The 15,792-nt window shown below is 41.3% G+C and overlaps 1 long non-coding RNA gene across 1 annotated transcript; it reads left to right on the top strand.

Moving 5' to 3' along the window:
• The first annotated feature begins 3,509 nt into the window (after positions 1-3,509).
• On the top strand, positions 3,510-5,156 carry LOC139830543 (uncharacterized). Its single transcript, XR_011742928.1, has 3 exons — positions 3,510-4,133; positions 4,260-4,503; positions 4,682-5,156. It is a non-coding gene; the product is annotated as an uncharacterized lncRNA (long non-coding RNA).
• Positions 5,157-15,792: the final 10,636 nt, after the last annotated feature.

Here is a 15,792-nt window from a genome sequence, read left to right as displayed (position 1 = left end):
AGTTCATCGTTTCGAAGCATCTCGTGATGATCGGATGTGATAGACTCAACGTTCATATACAACGGGTGTAAGCCATGTTGCACACGCGGAATACTTGGGTTTGCTTGACGATCCTAGCATGTACAGACATGGCCTCGGGACAACGGAAACCGAAAGGTTGAACACGAGTCATATGGATGATATGATCAACATGTTGATGTTCACCATTAAAGCTACATCATCTCACGTGATGATCGGTTTTGGTGTAGTGGATTTGGATCGTGTACCACTTAACAACTATGAGGGATGTTGTATTAAGTAGGAGTTCATTAGTAATTACATTAAAACATGAACTAATTATCATAAACATAGTCTGAGTAGTATTTTGAATTAATTTTGTAGTATTGGCATCCGTTTTCTACCATGCGCTAGTCTTGTAAATTGAGATAGAAATACTGTTAAAATCTGACAAGAAACTTTACGGATTGGTACCGTATTGTTAAAGAATCAAGAATTTATTAAGTCCTATTGCAAACTTTTTGTAAACCTCACATTGTTGATTCAAAGAGCTATGGTTTCAATTAGTACCTAAAGTTATCTTGTCTCCGTGAAACTTGAAGTTCAAATCTGTTTGAGAAGTAAGGAGCCGAAAATTTAGTTTTCAGAAATAATCAAGGTATGAGATATATGAGATATCTAAGACCTTATTGCAAGATGATAGAATATAATTTGGTGAGACTACATAAACTCATAAGTTTTATGGGAATGTACGAAGGTTGAAGACGCAAGGCGTCCCAATTCTACAAACATTGGGGCACTAACGATATTCGCATATCCATGAAGTGATCGTCCTTAGTATGCACCGTTGGTAAGACTCGTCGTTTCGAAGCATCACGTGATGATCGGGTGTTATAGATTCTACGTGAGCATACAACGGGTGTAAGCCAGATTTGCACATGAAAATACTGAGGTTAAACTTTACGAGCCTAGCATGTACAGACATGGTCTCTGAAAGTCGTCATGAAATGATGGATAAAATTATGAGTGAAATTGTTCATCATATTACAAAGTTACTAATAGTGAAATCTAAAACACTTGTCATATGATGATCAACTTCAAAGAAAGAACCTCAAGGTTATTGGTATTTGACCAACAAACCTAGAAGTTATTGAAGGTGAAGTGTTTTCTGAGAATGAGGAAAGCTAAAAGAGAAACTACAAAAGATATTTTGGCAGAAAGAAAGAAAAGACTAGAAAGTCTAGCTCAGGTGTATATAAATGATATACATATTATGGATGTATTCCTCGTTTGGTCACACAATGAAATTCTTGGGTATTTGTACCATATTGGTTGGTATGAAGTGTCATACAAAACAACGCAATACAAGAATACAATGGCCTAAGTGACTGACAAGGAATATGATAGGAATGCACGTCTGGAACAAAAATAAAGTGTTATTATGTTCATCGTTGGCATTCTATCTAGCCCTTAGAATTTATAATAAAGAACTTAATAATTGTTATTTTGCTCTGGTCAAATGAAAACAATGAGTTGTTCAAATTATGACATTACTCCATGTACGATGGATAAGTTATTATAACTACTATACTAAAGATGAACAACTTCGATTTTTCTCAGATTTTTGAATTTTTTTTTGAGTCTTTCATGTGGTGACACGTGTTAATCCTTTAGTTTGACTGTTGCTGTTTTTTTTGCTGTGTATGTTTTGGTGCTCCTAACGTTTGTCTATCACTGGCCACATTCTTCCTAGATTGACGCGTGTAGAGCTTTGCTTGATTTCCTTGGTGGTGTTTAGTTGGTAGGTTACCTTGATATTTTAGTGGGGTGGGCGTAGCTACAAAACTGATTGTGATAGTGGTGGGCCATCCAGGAGTGGGCAACGGATGGTTTTCATGATCTGTCGGTCAGTCAAAGCGGTGGTGGTCTGTGCCAAGTCCTGCTACTCTACCGACCTGTGCTACTGACGCGTGTGTTTGCTATGCATCGTGGCACACAAGACGCAACTCCCATCCTCCTCCTCCAGTAATCCAGTCTCCTCTCCACACAGGCCATTATTATTTTGCCACCGATCTCCTCCACCGAGCCCAGCCTGTAGCGAGCTTGCCTCAGCCCCAATCTATGCCGTGATGTTTTTCATGTTTGAACTCCTTCTTGCCGCAGGCCGCAGGTCACCGAGTTTCACCTGGGCGCAGCTTGTGCTCACCTCAGCCGTGTCGTGCCTCGCCGTCGTGGCGCCCCACCTCTTCCCGGCGTGCTTCGCCTTGGCCGTTTCGACGACGTGAGGACCTGCTTGCCGCGCAGGAGTTTTCCGCGTGGGACCCTGCCTAGACGCGGGACCTCTACCCGCTCGCCGTCTCCTTCCTCGGGGCCGCCAGCGAGCTTGCACTCACGGAGGCTGCCGTCGAGGAATATCTTGTGCCAGCCTCCGCGTCCATTACGCCGCGGGCAACGCCTTCGTGCGCCGCTACGCGGGCTCCGGCACCTTCTGGCAGATGGACGCGACGGTTGGCCGGCTTTGGAGGTCCGACCTCCTCATCTCCTCCGCGTCGATGTATATCAGCCGCTGGACGTACTGCAGGCTCGGCGAGTTCGCGAGCGGCGCCGTCCTCGGCAGCTGGGGCGTCGGCAATCTGGTATGGAATTTCGGCTGGACCTCACTACCCGACAGGATGCAATTCTTCTGCTGCAGCCGGAGGGGCTTCTCTTCTCGCTCTGTTGTTTGCTTGATTCGACTCCTTCATGTCCAAAGAATGGTCTTGCCCACCACATGTTCGTTTGAATGAACCAACAATTTGGGCCTGGATGCTTGCCGACTGAATTTCTGTTTGTCCCATGTCTCTTAGTTGAAGTTTTGGTTTTTTACAGGTATACATACTCTTGCTCTACAAGATTTTTGGATGCAGCTCATATAATTCGTTGTGTTGACTTATCAAACATGACATTATTGCTGGTGTTCTGTAGGTGAAAATTTTGTTGCTTGAACTATATTCTTGGCCACTGTGGTATGGTTAGCTGAAAATAATAATGCTACAATGAAACAAAGGTAATTATTGTTTGGTACAAGAAAACCCGTTGGTGATTTTGAAGGAACTTTCATAAAGGAGGGTACTGATAAAACGGCACTATTTTTATGCAACCAAAACAATTTGTAGTCTACCTAAAGACACGTTATGGGCTATCATGGTTTCCTTATTTAAGATTTGCTAAGCTAGCTACGTGTTATTGCTGAGTGCGCACTATCGTTTATATATAACGTAATGGGGATGTATCTAAATATGATCTACTGCTCCTGGAAAAAAGTGTTAGTCCATCTGACTTTCTTTGAAGGTTCTTGGTTTTTGTGCCAAGCCTCTTTTTTGTACATATGCAACTTCTTACAATGTTTTTGTATAGTTCTGTTGTCATGAGTTCATGACGGTATGGTGTTACGTATATATGTTATTCTATCCTATGATCCTTTTTATGTTGTTAGATTATACTAATTTTGGTTTCTCTTTTCCCTATTTCACAGTATGGTTGTTCAGTCTTTCAGAGTGTGGACTGCCTGTGTTGAAGTTATTGTATTTCCAACCAACTATTATGGGATGTGTGTGTAAACGGCCTTTTAATGTTCAAGGATTGAGTCATGCACTCATTCTACGATGTTGGCGCCTGGCGGTACGTCAGTATATCTTGCGACAGAATTGTCGCCGAACAGCAAGTTGGCATCACTTTGCTAGGAAGTCATTGGAGGTGGTTGATTTTAATTAGGTTTATATGCTGAATAGATTAATGATATATTTTTTTATTTCGAGTTTGGTTTTATGGATTGCGGCATGTACAAAAAATTTGCACTCAAATATTCATTGAAATATTATTATCTATTCTGATTTACTACCATATTGGGGTGACTATTGATTTACAACTAGATGTCGAGCTGCCATTTAGTATCAGTTATCTATATGATGTCAATTTCTTGCATGCCTTCTTACTTGCTCATAATGAGCGAAAAATCATGGTTGTTCTAGATGTATTTTGCAAAGGACATGAATGTCATATTTGTTGCCAACAAGATCCCTTCACGTGTTCCCACTAGGCTCTTTCCCCCACTCCCCTAGGAGCCCCAATCACTGCAGCATTGGACAGTAGCTAAGGTAATAAGGCATTGTAATTCAATTCCAGTATCAAATTGTAGATAGGCCATATGTGTGATCTCAGAAATTTAAGATACTTTGATTTTCAATGTTTTCATGAGTAAAAGGTTCTCGCATTACGTGCAGGTCTGTTATGACGTGGAAGGATAGGGCTTCTTTGATCTGAACCATGCCTTATTTTAGAAGTTATAGGCACATGTGTGTACTATGCAACATAATCCCTGCTTAAACTTTTTTACTGTGACTCATGCTATTAGTCTATACAATTAAATCAATATTGGATATGAGAAACTAGGCGAGGGCGACGCGCCGTGGAAGAAGCTCAGCGTCCCTCTCATGTTCGCTCCGATGAGAAGTTATTTAAATTCAGGTGCATTTTACCACTGAACTCAGTTTGCAGTAGGATACCATTGCATCAAATAGCCTGATCTGCATGTTTCTTTGCTTCCTTCTCGAGGCTATTAAGTTGTTTCTTAAAACCTAGCATGGTTTTTCTGCTAACAATGCTCAAGAACATTTTAATCTGAACTTTTATGTCCTTTCGGTAGGTGGTTGCAATGGGCCATGAAGACTGTGGCGGGTGATAACACCAACAATTCAGGCAACAACCTTCCCTGTTTACTGCAATTATATCTTCTTGGAAGAAGTTATCTGGCAAGCTAAACATAGCAAGAAAAGGTGACTGGGACATACTGTCAACCATCCTTGTCGTTGCCATCGTCAGAGACCATTTGCACGTGTGTGCCATGGGATGGCATTGGTAAAATTTCCTGGTCTTTAGTTCGCTACCCTGCTTTCGAATTACTCTGCACTATGGAAAGCAAGGGAGATAGCATTTCTATCTAGACTAGATATTCTTGCCAGGGAAGATACTATCACCAACGTTGGTGCCTAAACTCCTTGGTCAGCTGAATTCGAATTAAGAAACTTAGTCTTAATTGTAGATGCTAGCGACGGTGTTACCACACAAAGATTATACATTGTTATACTGAAAAAAGGTAGGTAGGAGAGGTGCAGGGTGTCTCTTTCGATGATGAAGATTAGTCATTAGGTATCAGAACTCTGTCACTTACGTGGGAAGTTCAGTGTTTCTTTTTTTTTTTGTAGGGAGCGTCGATGGCTGGAGATTGTTGAAGCACTTTGGTTATACGAATCAGATGCTAACAGATTTTCATTAAATACTACTGGCTGTTTGACTGAAACAGAAGTTATTTAAATTCAGATGTGTTCTTCCTCTGAACTCTTTGCTCAATGAAGGCACTATGTTCCCTCCCGGGATATAGTAAGGTCGTATGTTCTCTAAGAGTTTGTGTAAGGAAGCAGGTGAACTATTTTTCTTCTTCTAGATAACATGTAGTCCTCCTATACAAAGAATAACTGCAGAAATCTTATATGTATATCCTATATCTAAGAAATCAGCCATATAACGTGATCAAATTAATCGAAGCAAACCGATGTTACTCCTGTTGGTATATTTAATCACTTTTGCTCCCCGGGCCATACCGTTTGTCTGACCACCGGTTTGGCAGCATGGTGTTGCTGAACGTCTACAAATCCATGATCAGAGGAAAGAAACCTGCAGTTGATGTGTTTAGATCGTTGCCTATGGTCAGTTTTTTACTGCTTGGGGGAAACAAAGTGCACTTGAGAATTCGTAAAGTTCATGAACTCTGATGGCCGGAGACCCAAACCACCTATATTGGTAGATGACCTAGCTGTTTGTTCAGCTTGACAAGCTGGTCCGTCTGGTTCTTGGCATTCTTTTGTAGTTGTTTAGCATGGAAATATTGCAACTTTACTACAGTCTTTATGACTTGCTGCTGCTCTGTTTTACAAGAGTTTGATGCATAGTATTTCTGCTTTGTTTTACACGTGCATGCATAGAGGGCAGTATTTCACGACTGCATCGATTTATCGCATTTCTCATCCCTTTGGTGTATCACTCTCTTGACAAGGACAATTTATAAGTAATATTGCAGTGCCTCTTTGGTTTTAAATTGCAGAAGCCCTATGTTACACTCTTTAATTTCTTTCCACATGCATCTACTCTTGTTTGGTAGATGATTCCTCATTTCTCTGACAACCACGTCCGAATGATACGAAAAATAACGAATTAGCATTTAGAAGCAGCTATTCTGCATGTCAATGTACCCATACATGTATCTACACTTTTGCTTGATACATGATTTCGCTGACAATCACGTCCGAACAATACTAAAAAAGATAGAATTAACATTCAGGAAAACTATGCAACACGCTCTAGAAAAAGACCTATCTTTCATTCTTCAACTTGCAATCACAATTTGGGCGCGGCATGCCGCCGCGCCATCTCCCGGCGTGGAGGCTAGATATAACTCGCTTCTCCGTCCCTACTCCTACCCCATCGGCGGGAGGCCACTGCACTCTCCCGCTCCTCCACCACCACCGCGACTGAGACGCCCAGCTACGGCCATGTTCCTAATCTTGGGTGAGGCCCGGCTCCGCTCCCATCTGGCTTGGTACGCGGTCGAGCTCGCCATGCTCGCCGATGCGGCCTGCCCTCTTCCTGCTCCCCGCCGCGGACAGCATACGTCCTGCTCGCCGGTGTGTCCAGCTCTGGACGCCCATTCGCCATGACGTTCTTCCTGTATGAATGATGTTGTCCTCTTTCAAATACAGTGTTCTAGCCTAAACACATCAGTTTGGTTCAATAATATATTGTCAACGACTGAATTGGCCGCCGGTTTATCTTGCTCACTTTTAATTCAGTAATGTTGGTCTCTTGCTTTACTTAACGACATCGTTTGGTCTGAATTATTTCATATGAAATAATGGTTTCTCCTGCAATCAAGATTCTTGATAACAACATGCCTGAAAATTCTACCTCACCAAATAGGTGTAGCAGTGCACTTATCTCTTCCTGTACCCAACAACGACGAAGAAGCCGTCCAAGGTCTTGCCCTCCCTAGAAGAGCTGATACCGGGCGAGGACAACAATGCCGGCTGCTGATACCTCAAAGACAGAAGAACACCCGCAGCACCTGTCTTACCATGCTATCCACTAATTAATTAACAATGTATATTAGCTAATCGACAAACTATGTACTGGAGTGCTATGTATTAAGCAACAATGCAAGATATTACCAGTAACTAATCTTCCTGTTATATGATGTAATCTTATCAACTATGCAATCCTGTAGGAAGATGTATCAGTATAAGTGACTATAGTTAAGTAACAATATATATTAGTACCACTAGCTAATCCACAAGCTCTATGTACTGGAGTACTATGTATTAAGCAACAATGTTAGTTGGTACCAGTAACTAATCTTCCGGTTAGTTGATGTAATCCTGAAGGAAGATATATCAGTATAAGCGACTAATTGGTGTGCGCCTCCCCAATACCATCACTTCTTAATAGTGTTATGCATACAATGCAGCCATTGTCATTGGCTCAACGGTTTAGCTGGCAATTCTGCAGTGATTTTTCTTCGAAAAAACGCAAAGAATTTGTGTTTCTTTTTGTCGAATAGAAGAATTTTTCAGTAATGCTCTTGATTTTCATTCTAAGTATACCTACTATGGTTGCAACCTTTTTAGTACCTTCAAGGGCACCACCTCTTGAATAGCTTATGCTCTAACCTTACCAACTCGCTGCGGCTTACAAAATAACGGATTCGTACTAAACAACAAAATTAACTAGACAATTACCATGATCTGGCGCGGCGTGCCGCCGCGCCCTTCTTTGCTAGTAAATCTTTATGGTGAAACACACACACATAATACTGACGCTAAAATGCCATAAGGCAAATGATTTGAATTCCACTTATTTGTGGAACCGCCATTTAGGTCATGTTGGAAAGGAACGCATGAAGAAACTCCATGCAAATGGATTATTGGAGTCGTTTGATTTTTTGAATCATTTGGCGCTTGCAAATCTCTTCTTAAAAGAATGACTGAAGTACCGTTCATAGGCCAAGATTTGAACGGGCAACTAACTTAGTGGAAACATACATGATGATATATATGGTTCACTCGGCATAGTTGTGTGCGGGAGATTCTTCTACTTCATGAAAACTTCAAACAATGAATTGAGTATATATATGTGGATATATTTGATAAGGAAGAAGTTTGAAACATTTGAATAGATTCAATTAAATTTCAGCATGAAATGGAAATCATCATAGAAAAGTAAAATATCTATGATTGGATCATAGTGGAAATATTTGAATTACTAGTTTTAGCGAACATCTAAGAGAGTTATGAAATTGTTCTACAACTCATGTTTCTTGGAGTATCATAGTGATGATGGAGTATCCGAGAGATGTATCCAAACCTTGTTGGGTCAATGATGAGATAATATATTGATGCCATTATATTTTTGTGGATTATGCTTTAGAGACTACCACTTTTACACTAAATAGAGCATCATCATGATCCGTTGAAATGACACCATACAAGTTATGACATGGGTATAAACCCTAATAGTCCTTTCTTTAAATTTTGGTCTAAGAGTTTACAACCAAAATCGGATGAATGCCTTTGTTGGTTATCCCAAAGAGTTGATTGGGAATTCTTCCCACTATGAAGTAAAAGACAAAAGTGTTTGTTAGTGTTACTTGCTTATTTCCAAGAAATTGTTTTCTAGCGAAGTATTTGAGTGGGAGGACAATAGAACTTGATAAAGGTTTATGAACCTGAGCATAATGATCAGAGTAGCGCAGCATCGGAAATGGTTCCGGAAGCGGCCACGACGATCATGGCTCCCATGACTACAAAGTGTTTTAGCCATGGAGATCGAAGTACATATTGAACCTTGTAGATATGGTTTACTTTGTGATCAAATAAATGATTTGTGAACAAATGATTGATTTTGAACAATGATAAACCAACTACAAACAAAGAAGTTATGATGGGCCCTGACTCCTTTAAAATGGCTATACGCCATGAAATCCAAGATAGATGAATACTTATTGAAAGTAAAAGGATCTATGAAATTGATGGACTTGGATGTAATATCCTTGAAGAAGCTCGACTTGTCAAAAAGTTGTTTACGACAATGTTTAAAGAGTTGACTGTGATAAGATTAGATCTTCCGTAGCAGTGCTTATAGTCTATGTGGATTATTCTAGTAATCGCTACATATTTCTTTTATGAGATATGGTAGTAGGATGGCAAAATACATTACTTAACAGAAGTGTGTATTAAAGGTGTATACAAGATGCAAACCAAGAGTTTTGCTAGTCCGTGAAATACTAGATAGGTATACAAACTTCAATTGGATGAAGTGACTATCGCGGAGTTGGAATCTTCACCGGATGAAATAGTCAAAAGTTTTTGATTTCATTAGAAACGATGAAGATGCTTGCATTTGCAAGAAATTAAGTGGGAGCGCTGAGACATATTTATAATACTTTATGTAGATGACATATAGTTGGTTATAAATGATGTAATTATATACTTGTTTATAAAAGGTTTCATTGAGAATTAACTTCAATGAAAAGGGTATGAACTGAAACATATTTAGTGTCAAGGTCTATGAAGATAGATTGAAAAACATAATAAGTTTAAGTTAAAGTACATAGAATGGATATTGAAGTAGTTCAATATAAAAATATTAAGAAGGTGTTCTTTTCATGTGAAAGTTTCACAAGACTTGAGTGTATTTAACACTCGATGAGTAAAAACACATGAGTGATTTTAGATCACGAGTAATATGTACAAAATCAGATGTCCTGTGCTCTAAAATATTATGAGCATGTACCAGAATGATTCATGTGATGATCATTGAAAAACAGTAAGAATATTCTTGAGTACTTAAGAAGAACCAAGGATATATAAATATAGTTTTGTATGGAGAAATGATAAACAAATCGCTGTAAGATGTTGCACCGATATTGGTTTTGTCACATATAAAATTTCAATCTCAAATTAGGCTAAGTGTTGTTTTAAAAGGTAGCACAATGAGCTAGAAGTTATCTATGCTAGATTTAGATGATTTCTAAATATTGTGACGGATTCTACAAATTAAGGTAGAGTATGTCATTGTTTTGACAATGACTGAGGATGTTAAGTCAAGAGGTTCTTTGAGAACTTGGTGTAGTTCCGATAGTGTCAGAACTATGAAGCTATATTGTGTGTGACAATATTAATGACATATTTCAGACCGCGGAATTAAGGTTCCACCAAAAGACCAAACATATTTAATGCCAACTCATTTGGAAAATGAGTGATGCGTTGAGACGCAAATGAATTACAAAATACATACGTTTATGAGCATGTCAGATCCGTTGACTAAAACTTCTCCCGTGAGCAAAACATGATAAAGCACCGGAAGGCCAAGGTGTTATATCTTTACATATGTAAACTAGATTATTGACTCTAGTGCAAGTGGGAGACTGTTGGAGATATGCCCAAGAGGCAATAATAAATGGTCATTATATATCTTTGTGTTTATGATAGTGTTTACATATCATGCTATAATTGTATTAACCGAAACATTGATACATGTGTGTTATGTAAACAACAAGGAGTCTCTAGTAAGCCTCTTGTATAACTAGCTTGTTGATTAATAGATGATCATAGTTTCATGATCATGAACATTGGATGTTATTAATAAACAAGGTTATGTCATTATATGAATGATGTAATGGACACACCCATTTTAGCGTAGCATATGATCACGTCATTAAGTTCTATTTGCTATAAGCTTTCGATACATAGTTACCTAGTCCTTTCGACCATGAGATCATATAAATCACTTATGCCGGAAGGGTACTTTGATTACATCAAACGCCACTGCGTAAATGGGTGGTTATAAAGGTGGAATTAGGTATTCGGAAAGTATGAGTTGAGGCATATGGATCAACAGTGGGATTTGTCCATCCCGATGACGGATAGATATACTCTGGGCCCTCTCGGTGGAATTGATGTCTACGCACACTCCTTTTCCTGTAGACAGTGTTGGGCCTCCAAGAGCAGAGGTTTGTAGAACAGCAGCAAGTTTCCCTTAAGTGGATCACCCAAGGTTTATCGAACTCAGGGAGGAAGAGGTCAAAGATATCCCTCTCAAGCAACCCTGCAATCACGATACAAGAAGTCTCTTGTGTCCCCAACACACCTAATACACTTGTCAGATGTATAGGTGCACTAGTTCAGCGAAGAGATAGTGAAATACAAGTAATATGAATGTATATGAGCAGTAGTAACGGCGCCATAAAAGTGCTTGTTGGCGTGTAGTAAGTAAACATGCAGCAGAACAGTAAATAAACGGAGATTGCAGTATTTGGAAACAAGGCCTAGGGATCGTACTTTCACTAGTGGACACTCTCAACATTGATCACATAATAAAACCACTCTACACTCTCTTGTTGGATGATGAACACCACTAATTGTGTAGGGCTACAAGAGCACCTCAATGCCAGAGTTAACAAGCTCCACAATATTCGATATTCATATTTAAATAACCTTAGAGTGCATGATAGATCATTGCAATTATACCAAGTACTAACATAGCATGCACACTGTCACCTTCATACTATGAAAGGAGGAATAGATCACATCAATACCATCATAGTAATAGTTAACTTCATAATCTACATGAGATCATAATCATAAACTACGCCAAGTACTACATGATGCACACACTGTCACCATTACATCATGAAGGAGGAATAGAGTACTTTAATAACATCACTAGAGTAGCACATATATTAATAGTGACACAAAGCTCATTGCAATCATAAAGGAATATAAATAAGCACTTCACTATGCTATTCTGAATTACTCTCTAGCAAGATAACATCCAACTCAAATCATAACTCAGTGAATAAGTATTCTGTGAAATATAGCCTAAGAGACCCATACGGTGCACACACTGTCACCTTTACACACGTGGGACAAGGAGTCTCCGGAGATCACATAAGTAAAATCCACTTGAATAGAATAGCGACATCTAGATTACAAAGCTCATCATATGGATCTCAATCATGTAAGGCAGCTCATGAGATCATTGTATTGAAGTACATGGAGAGAGAGATTAACCACATAGCTACCGGTACAGCCCTTAGCCTAGATGGAGAACTACTCCCTCCTTATGGGAGACAGCAGCGTTGATGGTGATGGCGGTGGTGTCGATGGAGATGCCTTCCGGGAGCACTTCCCCGTCCCGGCGGCGTGCCGGAACAGAGACTCCTGTCCCCTAGATCTTGGCTTCGCGATGGCGGCGGCTCTAGAAGGTTTCTCGTACCGTGGCTTTTCCGTATCGAAGATTTAGGTCAGGGACCTTTAAATAGGCGAAGAGGCGGAGTCGGAAGGCTGACGAGGCGGTGACACAACAGGGCGGCGCGGCCAGGGCCTGGGCCATGCCAGCCTCATGTGTGGGCCCCCAGGGCTCTCCTCTGGTGGCTCTCGGGTGTTCTGGAAGCTTCGTGAAATTCTAAGATGCTGGGCGTTGATTTCGTCCAATTCCGAGAATATTTTCTTACTAGGATTTCTGAAACCAAAAACAAGAGAAAACAGGAACTGGCACTGCGGCATCTCGTTAATAGGTTAGTTCCAGAAAATGCATAAAAACGATATAAAGTGTGTATAAAACATGTATGTATTGTCATAAAACAAGCATGGAACCTAAGAAATTATCGATACGTCGGAGACGTATCAGGAATGTCGTCTAATTAGCTTGCAAGCATATGAATGGTTCATAAGAGAACACATACCACGGTACGAGTAAAGAGTACTTGTCAGGAGATGAGGTTGAACAAGGTATAGAGATACCGATGATCAAACCTCGGACAAGTAAAATATCGCGTGACAAAGGGAATCGGTATCATATGTAAATGGTTCAGTCGATCACTAAAGTCATCGTTGAATATGTGGGAGCCATTATGGATCTCCAGATCCCACTATTGGTTATTGGTCAGAGAGAAGTCTCAACCATGTCTGCGTAGTTCGCGAACCGTAGGGCGACACACTTAAGGTTTGATGTCGTTTAAGTAGATATGGAATATGGAATGGAGTTCGAAGTTTTGTTCGGAGTCTCGGATGGGATCCGGGACATCACGAGGAGGTCCGGAATGGTCCGGAGAATAAGATTCATATATAGGAAGTCATATTCCAAGTTTGGAAATGATCCGGTGCATTTATGGCAGGTTCTAGAAGGTTCTAGAAAAGTCCGGAAGAAATCACCATGGAAAGTGGAGTCCTGGAGGGACTCCACCTTGCATGGCCGGCCAAACCCTAAGGGGTGGAGTCCTAGGTGGACTCCACCATAGGTGGCCGGCCACCCCACCTAAGGGAAAGGTGGGAGTCCCACCTTGGGTAGGACTCCCCCCTTGAGTAGGTTTCCCACCTATGGGAGGTTTTGTTGTTGGGGTCTTATTCGAAGACTTGGACTACAACTCTTGGGGATTTCCACCTATATAATGAGGAGGAGAGGGAGGGGGGCAGCCACTCTGGGCCGCACCACCTAGGGCCCCCATGGTCGGCGCCCTACCCCCCTCTCTCTCTCCCCAAACCCTAGCGCCCCTCCTCCACATAATACTCCCGCAGCGCATAGGCGAAGCCCTACTGGAGTTCTCCACCACCACCGCCACCACGCCGTCGTGCTGCCGGGATTCCGAGGAGGATCTACTACTTCCGCTGCCCGCTGGAACGGGGAGAAGGACGTCGTCTTCATCAACACCGAACGTGTGACCGAGTACGGAGGTGTTGCCCGATTGTGGCACCGTCAAGATCTTCTACGCGCTTTTGAAAGCGGCAAGTGATCGTCTACCGCAGCAACAAGAGCCTCATCTTGTAGGCTTTGGAAATCTTCAAGGGTGAGTCTCGTTCATCCCCTCGTTGCTCCCGTCTTCTAGATTGCATCTTGGCTTGGATTGCGTTCTCGCGGTACGAAATTTTTTGTTTTCTATGCAACGAATCCCAACAAAGACATGCCCGCAGGTGCGCCATACACATGGTTGAGGTATAAGAGATGCCCCGAGCTTGCTACAAAGGAGGTGGTGCAATAGTATGCCCGTGCATATGTGTGGTATGTTATTAGTCGGACTCTCTTTGCGAACAGCGGTGGTAGAAATGCTCCCTACATGTGGCTAAAGGCTTTGACTAGTTGGGATAGCAAAATCAGTTGGGGTACGGCGGCTCTTGCTTATTTGTACCGGCAGGTAATACATTCTAGAGCATGTGTTTACTCAACATTCATTTTTCACCACTCTATATTTGATACTTACGTATATGCTTCTTTGTGCAGCTGGACGAGGCGTGTCGTAGGTCAGACCCTCAGGCTTGTATTGGTGGTCCGTTGCTTCTATTGTCGGTGTGGATGTGGTCGCGTCTTTCTGTTGGACGGCCCGATGTTCTTCCGCATGATGATTGGGATGAGTACGGCATGCGGCAGTGTCGTCCTACATGGGCGTTCTTCTATGATAAGGTTGAACCATACGTAGGGAAAACAAAAACCATGTACAAGTACTACAGCAACGAGTTCGACTCGCTGACACCGGGCATGGTAAATTTCCACACCCTTCGTATTACATTCCGTATTTCCACGATTCCAACTATAGTTGAACTAAACTCGCTTTTGCATAGGTGAATTGGGAGCCATACGGGAAGGCTGAAAACTTTGCTCGAATTTATGAATTTGACTTGAACCCCGAGTGTACGGCTGAAGCACATCTCTGGCGGATGCAGTGCCCTTTAATCTGTCTCTATGCTGTCGAGTATCACCTTCCACAACGGGTGATGACCAAATTTGGTTTATTCCAGGAGACCCCGCCGGAGTGGAAGGACACCAGCATAGATCTCCATAGGTGAGTGTTCTGTTCATATATCTCCGTGCATAGATCTCCACTAGTGAGTTTTCCAAGTTGACTAATATTGATGAATTTGAATATGTAGGCTCGACAGAATGCAACAAAAGACTATCACGAATTGGGCGGATCATCATAGCAAGTACATCATAGAGTGGTGGGAAGTGCTTCGCAAGGCCGAGAAAACTCGAGATGATACTACGTACTCGGAGGTTCGATAGTGATGCATTTGACTATTATGTTGCTTGGCTCAAGGAAAATACTCGTTGGGAGGTTAATGCACCGGCATTCACACAACAAGAGACACTGGAGCTACCCAATCCTGATTTTGGTGACATTGCCAACCTCCAGTACAATAGGCTTATCAGGGATGGTCGGCCAGTTGAGCTAGCCCCAGTGCTCCGCTTTGTGGTAAGTTTGCAAAAAAATTCATTTTGATGACACCAAATCAAAATATCAACCACCAAGTCTGCAGCCATCATGTGGCCTGACTACTTGTTTATCCCACATATAGTTTCATACTGAAGCATGTCACACTTGTTTCTAAGATAGACTAGAGTAATTAAATAGCACGTTGTTCTCAGTCCAAGTGCAGACATAATTTAGTTCAGTACGATATAAATGTCTGATAAAACTAGTGAATATAAACAAAACTTGCTATATTTGACAGAGTGCTTCTTCAAAATAATAGCCATTTATACCATGTATACTTCAATACAGGCATTTGATCACAGATCAAAACTACAGGGTTTCTACCAAACTGCCTATGTTTGATAGAGGAAACACACTTTTCTACCAAACTGCCTATGTTTGCAACTCTGTGTATTTAGTGCCCATGTTGTTATTACCTGCATAAAAGTGATGATTTATGT

Source organism: Lolium perenne, chromosome 1, assembly GCF_019359855.2.
Source record: "Lolium perenne isolate Kyuss_39 chromosome 1, Kyuss_2.0, whole genome shotgun sequence".
Taxonomy (NCBI): domain Eukaryota; kingdom Viridiplantae; phylum Streptophyta; class Magnoliopsida; order Poales; family Poaceae; genus Lolium; species Lolium perenne.
Note: the sequence above shows the minus strand (reverse complement) of the source record. Positions and strands in the feature narration are given on the sequence as shown.